The sequence below is a fragment of the Lagopus muta genome, chromosome Z, assembly GCF_023343835.1.
Source record: "Lagopus muta isolate bLagMut1 chromosome Z, bLagMut1 primary, whole genome shotgun sequence".
In the NCBI taxonomy this organism is placed as follows: Eukaryota; Metazoa; Chordata; class Aves; order Galliformes; family Phasianidae; genus Lagopus; species Lagopus muta.
Window position 1 is genome coordinate 23,546,339 of NC_064472.1, and position 27,168 is coordinate 23,573,506.

The 27,168-nt window shown below is 37.8% G+C and overlaps 1 protein-coding gene across 2 annotated transcripts in view; it reads left to right on the forward strand.

Annotated features, from left to right (window-relative positions):
* LHFPL2 (LHFPL tetraspan subfamily member 2) overlaps window positions 1-27,168 on the forward strand; it is a 122,053-nt gene that overhangs the window by 55,584 nt on the left and 39,301 nt on the right. For both annotated transcript variants that reach the window (XM_048932548.1, XM_048932549.1), the window contains one exon: window positions 9,476-9,527. The gene's annotated coding sequence lies outside the window, so the exon portion shown is untranslated. The remainder of the gene's footprint in view (window positions 1-9,475; window positions 9,528-27,168) is intronic.

The window sequence follows — 27,168 nt, forward strand, 5'->3', positions numbered from 1 at the left end:
CTAGAATGACATAAATGACTAAGTGTTTCAAGTCCTTTAAATATAACTGTGAATTTTGTCAATGACTTTTAATAAACATGATTGTCAGCTGCCTTTGAGAATTAAAATCATAAGGCGGAGTTCCATAATCTTACAGAGATGGTAAAGTTCAAATTAAAATTTCCATATTTTACATTTAATACTTTGAGGGTATTTTGAATGGATTTATAATGTATGTCTTGCTTTTAACAGTGGGTTTTGTTATGTTTTTAAGATACTAAGTACATAGTTGCTGAGAGGTAATTAATACTAACATGTTGTAAAAAAAGAAAAAAAAGTACAGATCTTTGGATAAGAAGAGTCTTATGAGTTCTCTTGGTATTCTAGGCAATCAGACTGTATGTAATTCCTTTCCTCATGTCATCAGCCTATGATATAAAACTTCTTAGGCTTCCTGCCTCCACTTTTGTTTATAAGGCTGTTGCAGAATCTGGGCTTATTAAGTAATCTGCTAACGTGCAACTTAGACATTCATAGTCAATTTATTATTTTGTCTCGCTAAAAATATTCACATCTTCTTTCTTCTTACTACTTAGTCACTCACTGTAGGAAATAATTATATTTTGTTTTTAGCAATTTCATTTAAAAAAAAAATTTCTTTAGGTGAATGAAGGCAAAATCACATTGCATCCTTCTCAGTTCTCCTTACCCTTTATCACTACAACTTTTCTTGTCTGTTCCTAATCCAGCTTGGGTTTTTCCCATGCCCCTCACTTACAGATAATAAGAGCCCTTTTGGTGTTCAAGGCAAAATCTTGTAAGAATCTTCAGCAACTTAATCATACTGCCTAGCGGGCGGGTGAAAATTTAAAAAATTTTATTCTTACAGCCTTTAGAATATTCTATTACATTATCACAGTATCTGCATCAGATCACATCATCTGCACAGATCATTACATCATCTGCACAGATATTATAGATAATATCAAAATTATAGGGATGGGCTTCACAGCTGTATCTTTTATGAGGTAGCAGACTAAGCACTTTTATGTTTACTTATTCCTGTGCATGAATATAGGTAGAGAAAATCCTTCACATTAGAGTATCTTCTTTATACAGTTAAAATGGTAGAAACTTAGACAAATAGCATTTTATCAGTAGGAACTCATAACTCATCAAGAAGTTAGTTCTTGATTATACTGAGAAATGTATTTTAAAGAACAAAATAAAACTAATAGAATTTAAAGAACAATTTGAATATTTTTTGAGGATTTAAAGAATAATTAGAATTTAGGAAATGTGAGTTTCAATGATGTAACAGACTTTAAGGAGGATATTATCAGCTTCAGGAAAACAAAACCCATTGGTTCTATTTCTTATCTTACCAGTAGAAACTGATTTTCTGAAAAGAAAATCTAGAGTAGTGTTTAAGCAAATTGGGTCCAAAGAAAGCTGAAAATGACAAAAACTAAAAAGACAAAGGTCTTTTTGTGGTGAACAAAACAAAAAGTTCTTGTATTTCTTACTTTCTAATCACTTGCCACTGTAGCTGGGACTGTTTATTCCATCAGCAAACTGAGTATTATTTTTAACTTTAACCAAGAAGTGGTTACTCACTTACCTTTCTTTGGATGAGCATCAAAGAAATACCTCATCATGGGCTTCTAACTTTGTGTTAGAAAAACAGATTAGACGGAGATGGCTTAGAAGTTCTTAGGCATCTGCAGAAATGGCAGGATGTTCTCCAGAATTGGAATACTGGGCAGACAAAACTTTAGTAAAGATCTTTGTTTTCATAACAAGACTTTACTCAAAGGCACACAGAATCTTGCTCAAATCTCTTCTTTATTTATTCATTTTATATTGTGTCTGAGATATAAGCTGGAGAACAGTTAGAAATAAAGATGATGGTGTTCTAAGCAGTGTGGTACTGGCTTTAAGGTCTGGGTGCATAGTAGATTTATTAGTTGGGTAACATTCAGTTAGATTTCAGTAGAAGAAACTATGCTTTGAGGGCAAGCCGAATGGTCCAAGTTCTAGGCTTTGTTACTTAGCAAAATCATTAAATTAGTCATTGAAGAGTTTCATGATTAAAAAAGCGCTTTTCACTGGTGGACGGCTACTAAGGAGTCGTAAGTAGTACCTGTGGTTGCTTTAATTTTATATGCTTGTTTTTATGTATATATACTATTGAATCTGTGAACTGAGAAAAGCATGGAAACAAGTCCAGGATGGAATATATGCTTCAGGTAAACAATATTGTCTTCCTAGAACCATGAAGGAGATCGAGTGTATGTTTTTCAGAAATATTGAAATCTTATTCTGGCCTTACTAAGTCAGTCCATGGTTACATGTTTGCTTGTCTTAAATGAACAAGCAGTAAAATGTTAAAACTTTTCTGCTTTTTTGGGGGGAGGGAGGGTGTGGAAGTGGGGAGAAGGGAAGATAGTGCTTAGGAAGTCTTATTTCAGTTGAAACCACAAAACAGGTTTCTAATTGGATTGTGGTGCAGGAGTACTCAAAGATGTAGGAAATTTATAAAGCCATTTGGAATCTTTACTAATTGTTTTCACTGGGTTGTAATAGTCACAACTTGCATCACTAGGACAATACTCTGAATATAATTTTGGCATGAGAAAGAGGTGTTGGATTGAAAACAAGCCTCACAGCCTTTGATTTAAAGAGTGCATATGCACATTTGAGATAATGTCTTTCTGTTTAGACAGATCACTATTGGATTCTGCATTCTAGAGCAGTCTTAGGCTGTCTACCAATTAAATAAAATGGTGTATTATTTCAACAAAACTTTGCAGTTGCTATCTGCAGGCCCCCACAAGAAGATAGCTGAGCTGTCTTGATTGGAGTTATTCCGTTCCACTTCTGCCAGCAGACTATTTTATTTGTAAACTTAGTATTTTGCAGGCCACACTGTGTGGTAATCTGGGGCAATAATTTGGATGCTAATAATACTCCTCAGAAGTTGTTATTTATTAAGCCAGTTGACATTTAAGAAGAAGAATAGCCTAAGCCTGCCAAGCTTTTTTAGTTCATTGCTGAAGAACTTGCTACTGGTGTGAGTTTTTAATTAGCGAACAAATGCCTGGGCCCCTGAGGGCCCTGCTGGGCCTCAGCATTCCTGCTCAGCCTCCTGTAGGCCTTTCACACCTTTGCCTGGGGGCCCAGAACACCGTTACAGCCAGCTGGAGCAGATGGTCCATGCTAGAGCTGTGTTGCAGGTCTGCTTGTTCCTAACCCATCTGTTCCTGGTTGGCCTGGTGCCTGCTTGTGCCTGGTAACTGCTGGACTGTCTGTGGGATGTATTTCAAAGATTGGATCATTTTCTGACTCTCCTCTGGACACACTGCAGCAGTTCAGTGTCTCTCCTGTACTGAGGAACTCCACATGTGGACACACTACTTCAGGTGAGATCTCACCAGTACAGAGTAGCACTCCTTCGACCTAATGGTCACGCATCTTTTGATGCAGCCCAGGATCCGGTTGGCTTTCTGGGCTGCAATGGCACATTCCCGGCTCATGTCCAGCTTGCCATCTGTGAGTGCTGCCAAGTCTTTTTTGGCAGGGCTGTGCTCTAGCCTTTCATCCCCCACCTTGTATTCACAGCGGGGGTTGCCAGGACCTGGGTGTGAGACCTTGCACTTGGATTTATTGAGGTTCACCCAGGAGGTTCACCTGGGCCCACTGCTCGGGCCTCTCTAGGTCTCTGAATGGCAATCTCATCCCTTGGGCATACTGACTCATTACACAACTTGAGTGCACTTGATCCCACTCTTTATGTAACTGATGAAGACATTAGGGTATCTGTCCCAGTATGGAGTCATGAGGGATACCACCACTCTTTCCTGACCTTTATCTGGACAATAAGCCATTGACCAGTATGATCTTGCAACTGCTTCCCCAGTCACTGAACAGTCTACTCATCAAATCCATATCTTTCCAATTTAGAGGGAAAAAGCGTTGTAGGGCCTATGTCAGAGACCACATTGAGGTCCAGATAGATGACATCAATGGCTCTTCCCTTGTCCACTGTTGCAGTTATGCTGGCAGAGAAAGCCACTTAGTATGTCAAGTGGGATTTACCCTTTGTGAAGCCATGCTAGTTGTCCATTGTCAGCTCTTCTTCTTCCACGTGATTTAGCATAGCTTCCAGGAGGATCTGTTTCATGATCGTCCCTGTCACAGAGATTAGGCTGACAGATCAGTAGTTGCCTGGATCATCCTTTCTACCGTTCTTAAAATTGGGTTATGGCATTGCCTTTTTTTCCAGTCCCCAAGGAATTCACCTGACTGTCACAACTTTTCAGATATCACTGAGTGTGGCATGGTGACTATACTGGCCTATTCCCTCAGGACTCTGGGATGCATTCTCATTGGAACCCATAGACTTATGGATGTTCAGATTCCCCAGACGGTTGCAAACCTGATGTTTGCTTACAGTGGGAGAGGCATTCATCCCCCAGTCCCCACCTTCTGACCCATCCACTCGAGGGCTGTGTGTAAAGCAGTCACCAGTGAAGGCTAATGCAGAAAAGTTGTTGAGTACCTCTCGTTACCAGCCTGCCTTTATTGCTCACTGGGAGTAGGTACATCCTCTTGGACTTTCCTTTTTGATCAGTGTACCTTTAGAAGCCTTTCTTGTTTGTCTTTGCAACCCTTGCCAAGTTCTGCTCCAGTTGGACCTTGCCCTTTGTGGCCCTGTACCTGCTAACATCATCCCTGTACTCCTTCCAGGGTTCCTGTCCCTGCTTCCACTGTCTGTGAATTTTCTTCTTGCTCTCTGGTTTGAACAACAGGTCTTGGTTTGGGCGTGCCTATCTTTTGCCTTCCTTTCCTGACTTCATACACTTGGGGATGGAGAGCTCTTGTGCCCTAAGGAAAGCTTTCTTAAAGATCTGCTTGCTTTGTTCTACTTCCTTGCCCTTGTGGACAGTTTCCCAACGGGTTTTGTCAACTCACTCCCTGAGGAAGTCCAAATTGGCTTTCCTAAAATTCGATGTCCTAACTTTCCTTTTATCTTTTCTGTATCCCTCAGGAGCACGAAATCCAACATTGCATATTCACTACAGCCTAGGCAGCTTCCAATCCTGCTATCACCAATCAGTTCACTCACATCGGTGAGCAACAGGGCCAGCATTGCATCCCTCCTGCTGGAGGTGTTCATTACCTCGCCCAGGAAATCACCCTCAATGCATTCCAGGAGCCTCCTGGACTGCCTGCAGCTCGCTGTGCTACTTTGCCAGGAGATGTCAGAGTGATGGAAGAACCCCCAGGATGAGAGCCCGTGATTACCGTGCCTCCTGTAGCTGGAGTAAGAAGGCTTCATCAACAGGCCTTGCTTGATCAGGTGGCCTGTAGCAGGTAGCCATTGATAGCCAAGGTCAAGTCGTGGGAATCATCTCACCAGGTTTCAGAGTTTGCAACTATGTCATGCTTTTCTGGTAGCATGGTGGCTTCCGACTCTTCCTGCTTATTTCCCACGCTGTGTGTGTTGGTAGATAGGCACTTCAGCTGGGAACCAGCCTTATTACCTTCTTGGAGGATAACTACTTCATCCCCTCAGACTATTTCCCTTGAATTTCCCTGTTACTTTCTCCTGTTGTCTCAGTGTTTCCTGGCTCATTGTCCTAAGATTTCAAGTGTGCTGCAGTGTTGCCAGAATGTTTCAGGACAACAGATTGAGAACCCCCCCCCCAGTAGTACCCTGTCCTTCTAACATAGCTAGGCTGTCTCACACCTTCCATGGGCAGACTTGCTATTACCACTCCCTTCAAACTTAGTTAAATACCCTCCCAGTGAACCTTGCTAGCTTTTCCCCAGGGACTCTCTATCCCCTTTTAGGGAGGTGAAACTTACTTAATGCTTTCAAGTCTGGTGCTGTGTAGGTCATCAGAAAACCCTAAGTTTTGCTGGTGGCATCAGACATGAAGTGTTTATAAATTTGATCCTTATGTTTCTTTCAGTGTCCTTATCCACTACAAGAAGTAGAGAATAGAAGATCACCTCACTGTTGTGTTGTTTCTTCCAAGGCTCTACATTTTTTTTTTACCTTCTTTGTCACCATTGATATGTAAGAGCAGCAATGGATAATGATCTGTTGGCTGTACCATTCTAGGTAGTTTCCTTCGTGTCAACCCCAGGGAGGAAGTAGACTGCGCTAAGAAAAGAAACCCTGACTGCAGTGGATAGTGCTGCTTTCTATATAGCTTCTTGTCTAGCCAATCACAGTGATGGCTGAGCCAAAGCCACCTAGAGCAGCTTTCTTCAGAATGGGGCCAAGGAACATTTTTTGGTGACTGGGAATAAGCTCTTGCTGGAGAGGTTGCTGCAAAACTGCTCACTGTATTTGGCTATCTTTGTGAGGGAAGACATTTGGTCATGCTTGAGCTCTCAGGCGTGATGGGTTTTATAGAGCAAGACCAAAGTGTTGGCTGTGATGTAACTCACGCTGCTGCTGTGTGAGGGTGACTTGCTTTTATCCTTTGCTCTCTGTGACACAGAGATGTGACTTAGGAAGTATGTTGTAAAAGTAGAATCGCTAAGTATTTTAACACAACCTTGAAAGTAAACCATTTATGTCATTTTATCCTTGAGGCTAACATTTAAGCTCCTATTGATTGCAGTGTGTGTGAAATTGGACTCTGACCTGGTGTTTCATATTACTTATTTCAAACAAAGTTTTAGGCTCAAGCATAATAAACACAAAAAGACAATTCACGTTAGTGGATGACTTTGCTAAAAATGAATTTGCGTATCTTTTGTTTTAATTGGTAATGAAGAACTTGTTAAAGAAATGTGGTAATTTGATTCTCTGATCTCTCAGGTGCTTATTGTATTAGGTAACAGGCTAAGAGGAATCTTTCTTTCATGGCGCAGATCTGTTAACACTGCTGTATTTATTCAGTTCAGTTTTGTGGGAATTGATAGGATTATAAAAATGTAATATTTGGTTTAAACATTTTAATGACGTGTAAAACTGGACTGTACCACTTTCTTGGTTGAGGTGGTGTGGTGGGAAAACAGGAATTAAGAGGATGAATCAGCAGTGTATTAGGAGTACATCTGGGTTTTATTAGGTGTAAATTTCAGGACAGGTGTGCATTTGGGTGGAATGTTTCTCATAGTTCACAACAATTGAGAGGTTTTTTTTTTTTTCCTCATTGAAATAGCCAACAAGTTTTATTGCTTTCATAGTATGCTGCTTTGAATTTACTTTGAATTATGTGTCTGTAGATATGTGATCTTCTAGATTGAACAAATTAGGTATGCTGGAGAAATGCAAAATGAAAATGAAATTTTTGTGTGTGGAAAGAGGATATTTAGCATGGGAAGGAATGTTAAAAAACCAGAAAGTTGCTGTGTACCCTAAGTTGTTAGTTTCCTTTGTTGTTTATTATTACAATTAATTTAGAGAGTTTTTTTAACCTGCTACTAGTGTATTGTTAAAGAAAATGCTTTCTCCTTGTTTTGTTACTTCTAAAGCTAGCCTTAATGACACCTATAAAATAGTGGGTTTTTTTGTTATTTTTTTTTGTTGTTGTTGTTTTTGTTTTTTATTTTAAACTGTTCTGCATTGATTGCAAAAGACAAAGAACCCATTGAATGAATTATTTCTATTTATAGTGTCATAATTGGTCATACAAGTTTTCTTCAAGAAAGTAAATATTTCTTTGATTGGGATACTAGTTATTGTATAATACATGGAAGTATTGCACAGTAGTATATCTGAAGAAACAGCTACTTGAAAAGGATGTTTTAAGATACAGCGGATATATCTGTATTATTTTTTCCATTTTTGCTGGGGAGCCTGAGCATACCCTGTTCCTGTTGTGTGAAAAGTCAGGGTATTTGACAAAGAGATGTTATCAAAATAGCTGTGTTCTCTTAACAGTGTCCAGCTTATTTGCTTCTCACTTCACAACTGACTGTAAATAAAAAGCTTTAAATCAGCGGCTCTGCAAAGTATGCAGTAGAGACAACTCCTTCTCTGTTAACTGCATGGAAGCATTTCTCCATTTCTAACTTAGTACTTACTTTACTCCTTTTTCTTCTCTTTCATTTTCTGGGGAGGGAGGTGGGCACAAGGGTGTGGATTAGGGAAGTATTTACTGGGTCTTATTGAGGAAAAACATTGCTGTGTCTTTGGCAAGATGGAGGAGACTCCTCTGCAGCCATCTCTATGGAGACTAATCTGATCTTACCCTTACTTGCATTGCTTAGGGAGCCAGGACTCCATGTGAAAAAATTTCCTTAAAAAACAGTTATAATTGTCTGAAATGAATTATTGATTTCAACTACTTAAAATTGAGTCTAAAAGAAAACAATTTGGTTCATGAAATGCTGTTTCTTTGCCTTGCTAACACTGCAGTATGAATAAGTTAACTGCCTTTGTGATGGAAGGGAAAAATTGGAATATTCACAGCTATCTAGTTTTGTGGGGGTTTTTTTTGTTTTGTTTTGTTTTTTTTCAGTGTGCCAGGAATTCTGACATGGTTTTAAGCCTTGCTTGACTTTACAGTATTCCTAGGGTGCTTTCGTCTGCTCTCAGCAGTGAGCTTTTAGAGTTCTGCACAGGTTTTTCCCTTGTAAAACCATCTTTTCAAAAGCCAATTACATCTCTAACAAGTTTGCCGATCTTCCAGCTCATTTTATTCTTGTAGATAAGAGGAAATCTTCATTTAGCCTCTTCAGATGTACATACAAAAATGCAGAATTTGTTGTCGCTATGGAAAATGCTCTGGTTCAGCACCACTGAATCAACCTTACCATACCTTTGTCACTTTATTTTATTGCCTTTTTAAATTTTTTGATACCGAGTATCCAAAACTGGATGTGGTATTTCAGATGTGTATTTCAGGTGGGTTGGGTGAGGGGGAATTATATCTTATTAACAAGAGCTTAGCCCACAGATATGCCCAACCTTCTGTGCTGCCATCCAGGGCTAGTTCTAGATCGTATTTAGCCCAACTCCATTTCAGCAGAGCAATTTGACAAGTCTTTAAAGGAATTAGTCCACCTTTGTTAGAGGACTAGCTACTGAGTTCCATGAAATAGTTAGGGAGTGATGGAAGGGATTTAGAGGTGTGCTTCCTAAATTTCTAGGGTTTAACATGCTATATAGCTTAGGTTTTTATTCCGCTGTATATAAAAATAATTTTAAATTTATTTTCAAATCTTGGCCTACAAAGATTGGTAAAATAGAGGAAGAGAGAAGATGTGATGTTGAACATGCTTAGTGGTTTATGTGTAACTTCTTCACATGTACTTGTTTTCCTTAGTTCCCTGGTGATTTGGAGTAAAGACCAGAATGCTGCATTTCTGGCAAAGCAGAAGTGTTCTGGTAGTGAAATGTTACTCTTGTGCTTTTAGTCTCTTGTGAGCAGAGTTGTGCCATTCCAACCACCAGAAACTAATAATAAATATTGTTTTAATATTTTTGGCTCTGTACCTTTCTTACATTTTGCATCAATTATTTTTCTAGGTATTGCCAGGCTTCTGAAGTGGTTAACCAAAGCTAAGAACATAGGACACTGGTGAGTAAACGAAATTCAGATGGTGTTATCTGGTATTTCCACATGCTGTCTGACTCTATGACTGACTACTGTATGAGGGCAGGAGGATGCAGCAGCTCTATTCAGAGTAGTTGATTATTTTTTTTAAGCAGCAATTTTAAGAAAGCGAGTAAAAAATAGTGTTGATGACTGTTTTTGGTAGGTGAAACCTACTCCCTACCACCAACTTGAATTATAAGCAATGAACTTGAATTATTCAAACTATTTAAAGACGTTTAACATATGCATGTTAAAGCAGTAACATACACTGTGACCTGTTGCATTAAATGAGTGATGCCTCATGTGTGAATACAGAATTCTCAGAAGGATGACAGTGCATATCTTAAGCTATATGAAGTTACATTTCGTTCCACAATACATGGAAGCCTAAAGGTAAGTTAATAAATGTCTGCAGGATGATTTCTTTCTTTCTTTCAATGCCCAGCCTTATGTCTGTGCTTCTTAATTCCCCCTCTGAAAATTCTTTTCAGCGTCTTTTGTAAAGACAGACATGTTCATTCTTTGTATCCTGTGCGCCAGCTATGTACCTATGGTGACTCAAGAGAGGAACATGGAGAAGGTTCTAAGGTAGAACTTTAAAAATGTGAGGTACTTTTTCAGTGAATTTTCTTTATTAATGTGCTTATACATATATTGTTTGTACTTCTCTGGCTGTAGAGGTAGGTTGGCAAATAGAGCCTTATAAATGCAGAGATAAACACATCAACTGTTACTCTTTGATGATAAAAAATGATCTTTCAAAAAGCAACTGTGTTTTTTTGCCAAGTTATTTGGAATAATGCAATCTTCCTACTCCTCTGATTTCCATAGCTGAACCATGATATATGAAGTACTTTTATTTTTTGGAATCTTGTTTGATTCCAGAGCTGCTGGTAGCAGCATCCATAGATTTGATTGTGCATTCTGTTTACTGGTGTCCTAGAATAGGTAAAACACCATACATTGAGATACTCTTGCACATAGAATGAATTGGTAGTTCCTGTGCACTTTGCATCTTAGCAACATAACAAAAACACTGATGTATTCATTAAGAACATGAAGCTATCTTGAAGACCTGGACAACTGTTGGTATCATTAGGTGGGAAGTCTATGTAGAAGCTTATGCACACTTTCAATAAGTTTAAGTCTGTGCAGATATAGTATGTAAAAAGAAAGCCTAGTTGCTTTAATTTATTACTTTTGTCAGTAAATATATGCATAATGTGGCTTATCTTCACATGTTCTACTGAGCAGAGGATTCAGTGTCTGAATATTTCTTATAGGCTTCTTATAAGTTGTGTGGGGAACAAGTGAAAATAAGCAAATACCTACTTTCATGAAAAAATTCACTTCAGTTTCAATAAAATAATAAAATTGTAACTGGACTACATTATGTTATATGTAAAGATTATTGTGAAAACTACATAGTTTGACCAGCCAGTGGTTCCTCACAAAGCTGTATTACTTACTTGACTGTATTACTACTTGACTCTCCTACACAGTTGGCTTAGTAGGATGAGGGTTTTTTCTGGCCTTGGAAACAAGTGGGAGAAACCATAATGAAAGGGTGCAAGTAGAATGTCTTTCTGAAGATCTTTCCTTGTGTGCTGATAGCCCTCAAAGAAAAGAAAGCCATGGTTTGTTCGTAGTGTTCCAGCTGTCATCTCACGTACGTTTTTACTTTCATCTGCCTCATGACAGTATTTTCACAACTTTAGGAATTGTATTTTCAGTTTCTGATGAAGCCTTGTTGTATCTTAGGCCTGAAATACATAGTTAACAGTTTTGATGTAAATGGAAGATCACTCTATGTCAGTCCTACGTAGGTCTAAATAGAATACAGACGGGGACAGGGAATTGAATTTGAGAATCTTAAATCTTGTATGTATATTGATACACTTACGTACTATGTACATCACAATACAGAAACAGGTTTGATTTTTAGTTTTCTCTCTAGAAGCCAAAAGTGGAGCGGTAGTCAGCCTTGCTGATTTTAGTTTTGTTTTGTCATGAGCCAGAGTAAATAGGAAGTTATAAGTTTGTATTGCTTTTCCTATATAAGCAATGTCTTCTCTGTGAGTATGGTTTGCCCGTTTTTTTTCTTTTCCATATTATTTTTCTCTGTATGCTTCTTTTTGTGAGAACTTTAAGGTGATATTAAAATTCAGTCCTAAAACAGTGTTCCACCTCCAGTGACAGAAGCAGAAATATCAAACGACACTTTGTCATTTTATTTCCTTTTGTTTGTCAGCAGAGGGGAGAGAGGATGAGTTTCTAAATCAGGAAAATATGAAGGTTTGGAGTTCTTTCTTTGGGAGAGCACTGGGTTTACTTGTGGATGCTATAAAATAGGCTGAACTGACGATTTGCTTCTGGAGCAACAAATAGAGTGGCAATTTTAATTTTGTTATTTCTGGAACTTAATGCACTTCTTGATATGGAAGGAAATACCATGAAGCATGCAGTGAGTAAGCAGCAATTGCAGCTGCAGGAAAAGCGTGACATAGTGGAGAGAGATGCCTTTCATGACTTGGTTCTACTTCCACCTGGTAAGTGATGTTAGGGAAATTAATTTTTCTTACGCTTCTTGTCTTTTTAGGCTGTAAGGCACTTGCTCCAAACGCTGCAGTTCAGTGTGTCTCACAGTGCTTTAATGTCTCTCCATTTCTTCAGTTGTTGTTGCAGCACTTGCAGAGTTTCCCTTGTGCTGTGATGTTAACTCTCAGAGGCTTAACGTGAAACATGGAATCCTGACTACAGTTGACTATTAACTATGTCAGAATTGGGCTAGTAATACTGTTCAGAGTATGGTTCAATGTTGCATCTGGTCTTAGACAACTGCAGGCTGATGGCTGATGCCAGGAGGGGCAGTACCATTTAAGCCTGTTCTTTCCCCACTCTTGCATCTGTCCTTGCATCAAGCTCCAGCTCTGAGGTGTGTTTAAGGTAAGCAACAAATGCAGTTTAAAAAAAAAAAAAAAAAAAAAAGCAGGAAATGACATCAGACAACAGTGCTGGGCTGATTTGTCCTGTGGCTGTAAAACTGCTGGATGTAACACAGAGGACAAAGAGGGAATAAGCAGCTGGAGGTAGGTGGGGAGAGGGGTTCTGTTTCTTTCAGCAACAAGTAATAAATACACCAAATGAGACATAGCGTGGAAACGTATGCTTTTTAAGAGCTGCATTTTACAATCAGATTTTGAATGTTCCAGAACAATGGCTTATAAAAGACATGATACTCCAATTTACTTTCTGCTGGATTTAGTTGCTATGTTACATAGTCTTCATTGGAAGTACTTTTTCTCTAATATTGCTTTTTAATTGGCTTCTCTGAAATAGCAGTCATCTTTGTGATCCACACTGCATTTTCAAGGCATATTTCTGATGCCTAAATATAGTTTCTATTTTACTTAATTTTCTTTTAAATTGAAGTCCACTTAATCTTGCAAATTGAGCTGGCAGAAGTTGCTCTCGATGTGATGTATTCTGGAGACACTGTGCTCATGATTTCCCCTTTAAACTGTGTCAAGCAACTTCATTCTTCTTTGAAAATGACTTCTGTAATTGAAGTTGACTCTTCGAAGGACATTTTTCACCCACTGCCCTTTCTCTTAAAAATGTATGCACTAGATTAGATTGGTTTCTTTGAAGTTATTTTCTTTGTGAACCTTGTGTAATAAGATATTGTGTTGAAGGACCTGTCTTTTCTGCCTGCTTAAGCCAACTCTGTGAAATAAAAAGAGATGGGGGAGAAAGAGGAAGAGAAATCTTCAGATGACTTTGGAAGCTGTAACATTTAACTCTAATCAGGGAGCTTTAACCCATAGCCCACACATGGCAGCAAGAATATGAATATATCCTGACAATTGCATTCACAGCTGAGGTCACTTAGTGAATTCAGCAAAGGCAGAGGAGCAGGTCAGCAGGTGGAAAGGCAAGTACAGCCCTGAGAGCACTGCAGCTAGGCAGAGACTCAGCTCCCAAGTATGGCTGGACTGGCCAATGATGTTACTGAGACATTCACATCTGTTATTTCTTACTGCCTGCTTTTCTGGCAACAGCCTGTATTCATTTTTTCCGTTACAGGCAGCTGCTAGAACTAAAAAGATCTTTAGCTCATTTTCAGATGTACTAGATGGTCTGTTTTTGTTTCTATCTTTCTGTTCACCCTCTTCTTTCTGTAATGTAGTACAACACACTGACTTATTTCAAAAGCACATGATCTCTGTGTTGTGCTCTGTAGATGTGTGGGAAGATAAGCAAATGTGTTAGCCTGTATGTGCAAATCATTTCTAAGGAGCAAGGCCATTGTAAATTCTGAAGTAACTTATAAGACTAAACTGCCAGGGAAAGAATTAGAAGAAATCCATATAACTTGAGTAAGACTAATTTTGAGGGATCACTTTTGTTTTCATCGAACTGTATTTTTTCTACAGTGGATGTGATTTGCCTTTCCTTGTGTAGAAAGCAGAGCAGTGCAGATCGCATCAATAGTGCTAATTGCTTTATGACCAAGGGGAACCAAATTCGTGAAAGAAGCAGTTCCTTTTTCATATCTTGGTTCTGTTTTAACCTTTTTCTCTCTCCCACGGAGGACTTGTTTTTTCATGTCCTTATGGCCTCTCTAGCTTTAACTACTAGAGTTGTTAGACCAAAGGTGAATATCTTTTTGAAAAACTTGAAGATGTCAATGAAGGAGGTCTTTAAAATTGTGATCTTATTGTTCTACAGTACTACACTGGTATTCTCATGGAATATTTTGAACAAAATAAACAGTCTTGATTTGAATATTTCTGTAATCAAATTTTGAGATGGACCAACAGTTTTTTTGTTTGTTTGTTTGTTTTTGTAGTTTTCACACACAAACTAAAAACAAATCACATATTTTTAAACGCAAGAGTATAATAGTGTTGTCTATCCTGTAGAAGGCTGTAAAAATTTGCAATTGTCCTCAGCTGGATCACTTTTAAGACCAAGTCCTAGACAAATAATACAGGAAGATAAATATTTTTATAAGGGTTCCTTTGGGGGTAAAATTTAATGCAGTAGAAAATGAAAAACTTTATAGTCTCTAAAGATTTCAAGTTTTCATTAAATGAGGAAAAAATCCTTCCCTCCCTTTCTGTGTGTGTGTATTGGAAAAGTTGAGGCAGAATATTCTCTGCAAAAGGAAATTATATACTAGGTTGAAAACACCCATTGAAATCCAACTAGTTTTCCAGATTGTGTTGAGCATATTTTTCTCTGGCAATTGGATACAGTTTATATCCCTTTCTAAAACTGTCAAATCCATTAGGAGTATGATAAAGCACTCTTTTGTGCACATATGATGAGACAGCATTGTATTTAAAACACTAAGTATTTTTGAAGTCTTTCTCCATAGTATTCTCGCCAATCCATCCTCTGATGGTTGAGTAGCAGAGGGACTTTTTTTGTTACTGAATTTTGATAACCATTCTCCTGGCAGCCAAAGGGACTCTACAGTACTGCTAGCTTAATAATGCTTTTAAAATACAAGGAGGATACTGCTTATCTATAGATAAGATATCTAAGTGAATCAAAAGAGATCTGACCATAGGTCATGATTCTTATTTGAGAAGTCCTGACCCCATTTATTTTTACTTCTTTTAATCATCTTACTCTGCACATTCCCTTCACATTAAAGGAATCAAGAGAGCTGTGTGCCTTAATTTGCATTTCAGCAAATAATTTCAAAGATCAACTACTTCTCTTTTAGGATGGAAGTCAACTTCTTTTTAACCACTTTTTTCTTGGATTAGTTGTGAAATGGAATTTGTGATAAATATCAGTTCCCTGATACCAGGCCTTGTATGTTAAGGTACAGGAGGGTGGGTAGAGGGGCAGAAGTATAAGAAGGAAATGATAAAAACTACTTGAGTCATCAGCATTAAGCTTTTTGCATAAGAAAGGTTGCTTTTTCCATTCCAAAAGTGTTTTCATTGTTATATATTGAGGTTTGACACAGATCTGAGCAGAATTTGGACCATGTTCTTGTTTAATAACATACTTCAATCTTCTTCTCTAGAGGTTGATGTCTGCTTGTATCAGTTTATCTTGTCAGAACTCTTACATAGTGTTAATGCCTGAAGTTTTGATGGACTGTGTAACAAGGATTCAGATTTACAGCAGAGAACTTTCCAGTTAGGTGGAATCTAAAAATGTTATCTCAGTCCAGTGCTAGCAGGCATGAGAATAATTTGGATGAGGTTTACTGAATAGGTAATTATAGTGCTTTGTAGAATGCGATGCTATGCACTCTGGATATCTGGTTTATTAAAATACTAATACAGCATATAGGGCTGATAAAACAGATCATTTTAAACATAAAAGAAAACAGGTCTTCTTTCAACGTTATGTTTTCATATCCATATTATCCATCTGACTTCCATATCATATCTGGGCTTAACGACAGTTCTATAGAAATGAAACTCAGAGAATTTTAGGTATGGATGCATGTGTTCTGTGTATTCATCTCGGCTATAGTACTAGCTGCTGAAACATTTTCAGAGGTACATGTTTTCTAGGCTAGATAATGGGAGTAATATAAGAGACTTGCAAAGCTTATTAAAAGCAGTGTGGTTGAGATGTAAGACATGGTTGGTTCTTCTTCTATCTCCTTAATATTAGAGTATGACATCTAATAAGCCCTTTGTTTTTATTTCCTAACTGCAGTAACAGTTACACCATCACAACCTGAATATAAGGAGGACAGATATTAGAATGATCTCTTCCCTGCTCTCCTATAACAACAGCTTTATGTCCACTCTGCAAATCCACTCTGGCCTGACACACAGTGGTTTTTTATCGTTTGTTGAATCTAACAGTCAAAAACACATCTCCTTTAAAAGCTGCTTGTATCTCAAGCTCCAGTGATTCTTTTTTTTCTAGGTGCAATCTAGCCTGTTTCTTTACTGTGCTGCTGAAGTTCTGCCATCAGATTTTCTTTGGGCTTGCCAACTGTATAGACTACTAACTAGATACAGGACTTTTTTTGTTTTCAGTATTCTGTATGCAAACATCCTCTTTAAGATGAAGTGCCCCTCCCTCCTGTAGCCCAGCTCCTTACAGCACAGCTCAAAGCCACCATCTTGTCTTGCAGGTCACTGGGAGAACCTCAGCCCAGCTTGCTGTGCTGGACCAACTTGGTTCTGTTGACTGTGAGAATGCAAACCCAGTCATTACTATGGGTGCAGCGAGAAGAGCTGCCTGTGTTCCCACCCTGTCATCTCCTTTATTCTGTTTCTACGTGCAGGTCTTTTGCATAGCTACTAGAAGAGATACGCTACAGTGAGAAAACAGTTCACAAAGAAAGAAAAAGCAGAAAGATTTCAGATATATAGGCCTTCTTCAATTATACCCATAGAAAGGGAAGAGTTTCCTCATTCATTTAAAAATAGCCAAGTCCCAACTCTTAGAAACATTCCCGTGGAATTTTACAAAGGTTGGTTGGAATTAGAGGAGCAGATGAAGAAGATGAGTAGCAAATGAAACCAAAACAAAATCTAGTAGATAGGGAGTTCTTAAAGAAACAAATGTTGAAAGGTTCTAATTCCCTGACTCCCACAAGGTAAATAACATCTGTTTTTCCTCCTACCTCACCCCTAGGATGTGGGCAAACAAACTCTGGGGTATCCAAATGTGAGACATGTAAGCTGTTAGGGTATCACAAGGGTTTCCAAGGAACTTCTAGGGGTTGTGGTGGTGCCTCAGTATAGTGTTAGTCCTAGCTACTTAGGTAGAAAGCACAGAAGAATACACAGAGCAAAACATTTTGCAGACTTTCATGAAGTTGTTGTTCTAAGACTAGACCGAGAAAGGAAATCAACTGCTTGAGTGATGAATCTGACGCACTTGAAGAAAACGGCTGAGTTTGCTTGCTTTCTCTGTCTATAAGTTGTTCAGGCTTAGAAACCAACAGAACTTACAATTGTTTGTTTCCTTATACTGGATGCTGATGATACGGAAGGTATTTTTGCTCCTCCACAGCAAACACGTGTGCGTGTATCTTAGATGTATGAGAATTCCTTCTGAAACTGAATTATCTGTGAATGTGCGGAGATGTGTAGGTGTTATGGAGCTGAGACTCATAGCAAGCTGGGTATCACTTTGTTGCATTTTCACTTTTTCTTTTGAAAAAAGCAACATTATTTCTAATTTAAACACACAAAAGTATTCTGTGTGAGGGAAGAGCTGAGTTTACTCAACTGTTGCAGTACTTCCTGTTTTGTAAAATATTTTGAATCTAAACAAGGACTTGATTCCAGATTTTTTATTTCTTTGTTAATGCATGCCAACTTAAATCTGCAGCTTTCATAATGTATCACAGAAAAATTCTATTTTTGGTGTGAATGATTCGCCCTGTATTTGTCATGTTTGTAGTCTTTGTGCTTGCTTCCAGGATTGTTAATTTTATTGACTAGAGCAATTCTGAAGCTTTTACCTCCTGCCTGTGATCACTGTTGTGACAGAGCAGCTGATGAATGCTTTGAGCTCGGCCCAGTTGCTGAGGCCATCAGCTTCGTTTAGGGCTCATTCTCATGGATTAACAACAGGACTCCAGTGATCAACCCTAAGTGGGATGCTGTCCATTTGTTCAGCTAACAGCCCAGCTGCGGGTATATAAAATCCCTTTCTGTATTGCTTCCTGCAACAAAAGATTTAATTGTTATAGGCTCATTGGAATCAATTAGATTAACAGATGCTAAAGGGAGCCAGTTTCAGGCCTTGGTGTGAAGCAGTAATTGGAGCAGACTTGTGTTAGAGCTTGCTGACATTTAGGTGGTGAGTGTCTGGCTCTGAGGGTGTGGGTACCATGGAATTACATCACTCTTCTCCCCTGTTTGCTGAGGCCAGATGGGGATGTTTGTAGGAATAGCAGCCAGAGTTCAATCTTTCTTATTTTAGCAAATGACAACATACTCTAGGAGCTCACTGTTGGTTGTGTGTTTTTCTTACTGCATTCTGTTTTGTAGAGTTCTTAAATTCACACTTGTTTGAAACTACTTTGTAGACAGAGCTTGCTTTGGGGACTTTTGTTATTCCTTGTTAAATGATAACTTTTATCACTTTCACTGTTGGAAATGAGGACAGGATAAGCATTTTTTTCCTCTAATGAATTTAGTTTATCATTACAAGAACTGTGGTGATTGCTTCAGACATTTGTTAGCATTTATAGAGTTTTATGTTAATGTTGAAAAGCAGATCTGTTTGCAGTTGTTGCTTTTCAAAAACTTACTGGAGTTTTTGAGGATATTCAGAATTGCAAAATTTTAAAATGTAAGTTTGTATTGAAAGCACCTGTGTGCTTCCCTCCCTGCTTTTAATTTAGACCATGGTGATTCTTATGTGCTTCTTGATTAGCATTTGAAAGTTCTTGAAATCATGCACAGAATAACAGTTTTTAATGGTAAAGGCCTAGTTAGTGTTGTCTGCTTACTGTTGATGTTTGTTGATTTTGTTTAGCTATTTTAGCTAGGTTGAGCATTGCTTTTTCCCCCCTGCTTGATACTACTTCTAACAAAATTACGAGATTTTTTTTTTCATAATTTTATGACCCAAACCATTTTTACGTAAACAATAAGAATGGTGAGAAAGAAGGATGGAAATTAAAAGAATGGCAGGAAGAAAATTTCAGGGGCAAGAAGGACTTGATTGGTCCATCGTTGATTGTTATTTCTAAAAGTCATTGAATGAATAAAGGAGAAAAAAGCAGAAAAATAATCTTCATCTATGTTCTTTAAGTTTTTTACTTATACAGGCTGATTTCTGTGTCGAATGTTGCTATCATAGGCTTTCCAACAAATAAAGCTTTGTTGTTTCTTTTTTTCTAAAAGGAGTATCTGAGAATTGTCTCATTAGTTAAAAGTTCACAGCAAAGAAGACATGTTGGAAGTCAAATATGCGGGACTTAGCTCATGGTCACTATGAAGTTATCATTAGCAGAGGAAAAGCACTTTTGCAACAATCTCTTACTTTTTGAGCAACAGCATTTGATACGCAGTAATCAGGCATGTTACCACGGGTATTCTGTGCATGCTTTACGTATAGATGCATGCATATGAAGAGGCAAATTCCTTTGCCTCTCACAACAGTAATGAAGTTGTAAGATGTAACTGTGTGCACCACCCTGAGGTTCTTAAATGTATGACTCAATCAAAACACTGAATATGATTCATGATAAAATCACAAGAGCTGGAAATCATTTGAGTTTCCTTAGTTTTGATTTATATCGGCTATAGTTGCACAATTCTGTTGCACAGATCCAGGATCATGCTTGCAGATTCACCTAGCAGCATGTTTTTGTGGTATTATCTATCCTGATGAAAAGGAAAGTATCAATAGGAACTGTACAGTGGTATTTTGGATAATGGAACTTTGTTTTCTGTGCCAGGTGATGAAAGTATAAGTATTGATATAAGTAATTATATCTCATCCTTCACTAAGGGAAAGTATTGGTTTGGTTCTTATTGATTAAACAGAAGAAAGTAAATACTGTGGCTCAGATCTTTACAGTTTAATTCATTGGAAAGTAGTGTATTATAAAATGTCACGTATTTAACAAAAGGTTTGCTCTCCAAAACAGATAAATTAAACTGAGCATTCAGCATTCTTGTGACTATTTCCATTCTTACCCATGAGAGATAAGAGAGAGTCTAGCACTCCCAGATGAAGAGGAAATGAATTATTTTCCACTTGAGAGTAATATGTAGATTTATTACATATTCTAGCTGTTTGTGCATGTTTGTCCAGTTCCCAATTGGCAAAGGGTGCAATGATGCACTGTCTATTGTAACAGTCCAGCAATTTGCAGTGTGCCTAAATCAACTAGAATTAAATGAAGTTATGTATTTTGTCAGATTTTCCAGTGAGGGTGGCCTAATCCATCCAGGTTTAGATATCTTCTAAAAGTTGGCTATGTTCAGATTTGGAATATTCAGCACAACTGAAAGAGTTGTTACATGATCCACCTGGATTTAATGCTTCAGTTGAGAAACAGCTACGGCTTTTTCAAGAGCTATTCCCATGATGTTTGTGTCCACACAATTAAGTTAGAAAGGAGGAAGAATATGTCTCTGTTTGCAGTAAAACTGGAATACCTCTTGTTTAGAGTCCATTGAAGGTTGGTGAAAAACTCCTATTGGTTCCAGCAAGCAGTGACTATACCCTGAAAAATGAAGTCTGTGTGGAAACAAACCTCTTTGTAAAACTTCACAAAATTTGGCATGTTATTGGGAAAAGCATGCAAAAAGGCTCTCACTAGAACATTACTAAGTATTTTTGTTTCTTTCACCTCATTATATTTGAGGCTTTGTTTTTCACTTCTAGAGTGTACAAATCACAGGCTTAAAATAGGCACAGAGAGAAATATAGCAACGTTTAGCCTCATGTTTTAGAAGTGCTTGGAGAAGAAGAGAGCAGAGATAGAAAACAGCAGATAAAAACTGGACATCTGGTTTTTGCCCTAATTATGTTTGGAACAAAAGTGATAGCTTTTTAGTTTCAAACATAAGTCTGTCTAGATGAAAGAAACTGTTGAATTGCTGTTTTTTCTCCTGCTTTTTAGTTTAAGTAGTTTTGGGTTTTTTACAGTTCATGACTTTGTTGAAATTCTGTTATTTGAGGAAAAAGAAAAAGAGCTAATCAGATTCAAGTCTATTTCTAAATGTCATAATGGTCTTGCATCTCTATGGTATAGTCTAAAAGAAGGGCTGTTGAGTAAAACTTCCATCATTCAATCTAAATTTATGACAGTAGACTAGGGTGGTGGATTTTTTTTTTTTGTTTTTTTTTTTTTGTTTTTTTTTTCCCCTATGGAAAATATTCTTAAACAGTAAGGGAAGAGAGCTGATTTGATGTCTGCTCAAGTATGATGAAGTATATATATTCTAGTAAAGAGCTTATTATTTTAATTAAATGGATGCACAAGTCTTTGTGATCTTATTATTGTTATTATTCTGATCATCTTCTGATAACGGTCTAGACTGAAAGTTTTCCAGTTACTGGAGCATTTTGCTGACTTGCACATGATGTCCTATGGTTACAATAAGGGTATTAGCAGCTGTGCTGATTAACATGCTGCCTTACGATTTTAGCAAAATAAGGCGCAGTGACCTAGGTCATCATCATTTTAATTCTCAAATGCTAGCATTAATGTTATACAGTACTACTATCATTTATTGCAGGACAGAATTGCCCATTTGTTGTTTTTAGAAGGTGAACTGAATTGTACCCCTTTGTTCCAAGAAGGAATTGAGCTTGTGAAACCTGACAATCCTTGGCAGTTTCTTTTCTAAAGTAGAAACGACTAAGGGAAAAGTGCGGTGTTGAAGAAAAAAAAATAAAAATAAAAGAATAACTTGGGATTCTAAATCACGTAGACATTTTAAGAAGCTATATGCAGTGTGCTGAGTAGTACTAAATCAAAAGTAAGATCCAGCCTTTTCTTTGCTGAGTGGAAGGTCTCCCTGCAGAGGTATTCAAAGAAAAGCTTTCGCTGTTGTTTAACTTCTGTTTTTTTTTTCTTCATTTCTCTCCATGGAGTTTGCAATGTTGTAGAAAGTATAAATTATGTAGTCAGAATAATATTCTAGCACACTATTTTGTTTACTCATAGTTGCCATCTTGTGAAGTGCAGAGTTGCTTCGTGCAGTTCTTTGTTGTTCTGTTACAAGCTGATGCTTGCTACAAATAATAATCAGTCCCCAAACAATTTTGGATCTCAGGAGCAGTAAGAAACTCATTTTCCTATTAAAAAAAAAAAAAATAGTACCATTGTGACTGTAATAAGAGGAACAACTTCTTTCTCTAACAGTCTAGGAATGAAGATGAGATAAGCAAGTAAAGCTTGAACTTTAAATTAAGAGAGATTCTTCCTGAAAGTCAGAGATAGATTCATTGTCTTTTTCCATCCTGTTAACAATAAGAGAATAGCAGTTCTTTGCACAGTCTGATGTCTCATGTTATAATTCTTACTATTATCCTCATTCACATTTTAAGGTCATTTTTAGCTCATGAATGCCAGGAAAATAAAGAGGTGCTGACACAGGGGATGTGGGAAGCTGACAGATATAGTCCTATAGCAACAGTGTGAATACTGGTCAACAGAAAGTCCATGATGCTTTATTTCAAGAAAAATATTGTGCCAAAACTGTTTTGAAATGTTCTTCCATCAAATCTCTTCCCTAATATGCTTGAAGTATTCTCCAGAATAGTCTGCAGTTGTTTCAGCTTGTCATTCACCAGCCTATGCTGGCAGATATCAAGCTGATAAATAATTTTGCATTAACTTTCCTTAAATCTGAAACTTCACAAAAATCACAAAAAAGTATTTTATTATAGGTGTATGTGTCAACCGTGATGAGAATGTAGTTGCAGATACAAACAAAATGTACATTTGCTCTATAACAGCCAACAGGAAAGAAGCTGTTCCCCATTTCAGATGGAAGTCCTGATTTCTGGCCTGTGCCCTTGCTAGATCAAGATCTTGAAGTCTTACCCATGTTTGAAGGGACTAACTTTCATAATACTAGCTCATGACAGATGATTTGTCTTCTCTATTGTTAAAAGTTGGAATTATTTCTGTTTCTCAGAGTATGGCTTTTAGTTGTAGTGAACAGGATTGCCTTTTGTTTTTTGCCTTTTTTTCACTCCTCTTATTTCAAAGCAGAATTGTGGGATTGATTGATTGATTGATTGATTGATTGATTTTGTGGGAAAGGAGAATAGTTATCTGACTGATAGATAAAAGTACATTATATCTAGTGCTAAAAATCACTAGATATACCTCCAAAAGGCTTCCTGCTTTGGTGGTTAGAAAAATGGGTCATCTGTGTGCTTCATTGTTGTGTTTTGATTTATATTACCTAATTGCATCTAGATTTCCAGGGCTTTAGAAATGTTTATCCGTTAGGAAAAGCAGTAGTTCTTTGTTTAAAGAAGAAGAAAAATTCTGGCCGAAGGCAAGAAAAACACTAAATACTGCCTGCATGGAACCTGTTTTGTGTGTGTACATCTACATAAAATCGTTGCTGAAAAAAGAAATGCCTGTATGCATATTCAGAGGCATTGTTGAGGGTTGCTGACTGAAAGCAGTTTGAACTCTTGAATAAAATACAGCAATCACTGTGGCTGGCCTTGTCACTACAGTCTGTTTTGTTTGAATTTTAATAAGAATAGGATGACCGCTTTCATTCTTGAAGAGAAAGAGGAAAATATTTGATAAATTTGATAAAAGAATGTATCAGGGTTTCATTGTATGTTATTTGAAAGCTTGGATGTGTGAATCATACATCTTAGTTTCTTTTGAATGCAAAAGGCTTTTGAAAATGAAGTAGATGCGTTTGCTTGAGGCAGCATAGGATAAACTGGCCAGAAGAGTCTTGGTAAAGTCTACAGTAGGGTGAATTTTCATTAAATTTTAGTGTATTGAGCCTCTGTATCTTATTGTGTATTATCAAACCTTATAGATAGTCTCCGAGGTGACAAAGTCTGGGAGGTGATGAGCATTTATGTCAAACTAAGCAAAATCATCAGGAGGAAGCAGTGCAACCTCATGGCCTGATCAATTCCAGTGACCTGAAGGGGCTGTATCTGGTATGTAAAAGTAGTGGTGTATGGTGCGGGGTCTTTATTTGAGAATAAGCAGTGGTGAGTGGAGACAGGACAAGGGGAAACAGCCGGAAACTGCAGCACAGGAAGTTCCGCACAAATGTGCGCAAGAACTTCTTTACAGTGAGGTGACGGAGCACTGGAACAGGCTGCCCAGGGAGGTGGTGGAGTCTCCTTCTCTGGAGATGTTCAAGACCTGCCTGGATGCCTACCTGTGCGACCTGCTGTAGGGAACCTGCTTTGGCAGGGGGGTTGGACACAATGATCTCTGGAGCTCCTTTCCAACCCCTACAGTTCTGTGTGATTCTGTGTGTGAATACTGGTGTGCATATTTGGATTACAGCAGCAAATACATGTTATGTACAATTCCACTCTGAATATCAGAGGCTGCAGGGGAAAAAATGTGAGGAAAGAGACTTGTGTGTTGTCTTCTGTAAACTTTCCAGTTAATCGTATTCATTTTGGAGGAGACATCTGGAAACCTTTGCTTCAGGAATGTTAAAACTCAGCAGGCAGCTATTAGTAAACGTACAGAAGGGAACATCTGCAGTAACTACAGAATGGCTTTCTGTGCCTCTCCTCAAGACCCAGCTTCTATGACAATTTCACTTACAAGCTATCTGTTAAAACTTTGATGCAGAAGAGAAGCAGATGTAAGATATGATCCTTTTGAGTTATTGGTAGGTATTAGAAAGAAAGAGAGATACAAGTGGCTTAGCAGCTGTTTCCAGTTAGCCATGACGTGTGTAATTTGGTGGTGATGCTTAAATCCAGGGAGGGAGGAGTATGGGTTACTCTTCCACTAATACAATGTAAATATTTATGCAGAAGTGAAATGATTATGTGGAGCATTATTTTGTCACACCGTAGTTCCCAAATATAGAATCACAACGATTACCTTTCTTTTTAAGAAAAGAAATAGTATTTGAAGGTTAAGTCTCACATATGCACAATGTATCTGCATGGTCATTTACAGATTATTAATAAATTTTGTTTCTTTACTTCATCTATTTGAATAATTCCAATTTTCACTGTGCTTTCTTTCATCTCCAAATAAAACACTTTCTCAGTTTCTCTTGTTTTTGTCATTGATTGTGAAAATTTTTCCATTGTTCCTGAGGAGGGCTAGGGAGATGCTTAAAGGGCTGGAATATCTCACATACAAAGACAGGCTGACGAACCACTGGGGCCTGTTCAGCTTGGAGAAGAGAAGGCTGTGGGGGAGATGTCCTTGCAGCCTTCCTCTGCTTAAAAGGAGCTTATAAACAGGAGACGGAGTGACTTTTCACACAGTCTGATAGTGATATATTGCAAGGGAAATTGCTTTTGAACTAAAAGAGGACAGATTTAGATTAGATATTGGGAGGAAACTTTTTTTCAGAGGATGGTGAGGTGCTGGCACAGGCTGTCAAGGGAAGCTGTGGATGCCCCATCCCTAGAGGCACTCAAGGTCAGGTTGGATGGGGCCCTGGGCAGTCTGAGTTGGTGAGTGGCAACCCTGCACATTGCAGGAGGTTACTGGATACTGGATGATCTTTAAGGTCTCTTTCAACTCTAGCCATTCTGTGATTTTTCCAATGCCAGACGTATTGGAGAGATTTGCTTTTTTTTTTTTTTTCATAGTTAAATGGTATGGATCTTAACTGTGAAGATGACTGGTAGGATAGGCAAATTCTGTTACTTCAGCCTGAGATTACTCATGTGATGATTTTTACAAAAGATCAGATCAGCCAGCAGTAATAAAATTTTCTTTCAGGGGAAAAGGCACACAATTACAAAGATCTACAGTTTTGCTTGAAGACTGAAAAAGTTTAGTGCAGGTTTTTTGAAGGTTAAGGTAGGATCTTTTTGAAAGAAGTTTTTGCAGTGAGGGTGTTCCTCTTCCTGATGATATGTTAGAAAGATATGGAGCTATCTTTGAATATTTGAATACCTGCTAGACTGTTAAGAGCATCCACTGGGAAAAAAAATTAGCTGGTTGTTGTATCTTGCTTCCATTGTGGTGTAGTGGTCAATGTTATGGTAATGCTGGTAGACCAAACCCCAAACACCCCAATGCGTGATGACTTGTACAGTGTATTTTTGAAATACTTGTGAAATGAATCTGCATTCTTCTGTTTTATTTATCTCTTACAGTGTTCTCAACCAAGCTATTGAGAGAGGCGATTAGAAGTTTTGATAAGCATATCAAAATACTTCCTATTCTCACAACACAATCCTTGGCATTAAATAAAATTTATAACAACTTTCAAAAGACCACAAGGAACATTTAAATTAATCTTGCTTCTTCCTAGTGAAAAGTAAAATCTGGCTACGTGCATCACCTATTTGTGTCAGGAATTGCCTTTGACATGCCAAGAGGTAGTGTGAAAAGCTAGTTTTCCCTTATTTTTAGGATAGTACCATGACAACTGTAAATAAAGAGGCAGACTGCAGGTTGTGAGGAGAGGTGGATGACAGGAAGGGAGAGGCAAATAGGAGTCTCTCGCATTTTCTTTCCCAAATATTCTTTCTAAATAGAAAAAATTGAACAAAAATTGAAATGTATAGATTAAAATAGCAGTTAAACAGAACAGAAAAATTGATTAAACCCTTATCTATTTTTTTTTTAAGGCTACTGCTAACAAAAAAGTGAATTAATGTTGAGCTTAGAAAGGCCATTAAAACGTTGGGTTTTTTTTTCAGTTCATTTCAGACATGTTCACTTCATAGTAAACGTATTAAAAAGAATGTGTGCATTATCTGAATTTTATCAGGATTTACTACAGTAGAGCAGAAATCCTATTCAAGTTACAGTCAATACTTTTTCCTAAGTCACTTTCCTCTAACTCTGAGAGGTTAGAGGGAATGTATTCTCTCAGTATGTTCTAATGAAAGCATGCAGCAATGCAGTAACTCTCAATTGAATTTTCTTCTCAAAAGAAGTTGATGTTAGCAGCTAGTTGATGATAGCAGTCAAATAATAATGCATCATTTTCAGTTTTGTGAATAGTCT